Source organism: Morone saxatilis, unplaced genomic scaffold (genome assembly GCF_004916995.1).
Source record: "Morone saxatilis isolate NCDOM2014 unplaced genomic scaffold, NCSU_SB_2.0 Contig12, whole genome shotgun sequence".
Lineage (NCBI taxonomy): Eukaryota > Metazoa > Chordata > Actinopteri > Moronidae > Morone > Morone saxatilis.
The window spans coordinates 5426715-5426925 of NW_023339674.1; positions in this window are offsets into that span (position 1 = coordinate 5426715).

Sequence of the window (211 nt, forward strand, 5' to 3'; positions counted from 1 at the left end):
GATAGGTAGATAGATAGATAGATACTTTATTTATCTATCTATCTATCTATCTATCAAGTTAATATTTGGCTTCCCTGTTGTCACAATGTAAAGTAACGACATAGGGTACTGCAGCAAGACGACCTGGTTTACCTTTCTTCTTAATAACGAAGATAGGTAAGGGCGGTTGTGCTGCACCTGTGGTGTTTCGGTGCGAAGCGCAAGATCAACG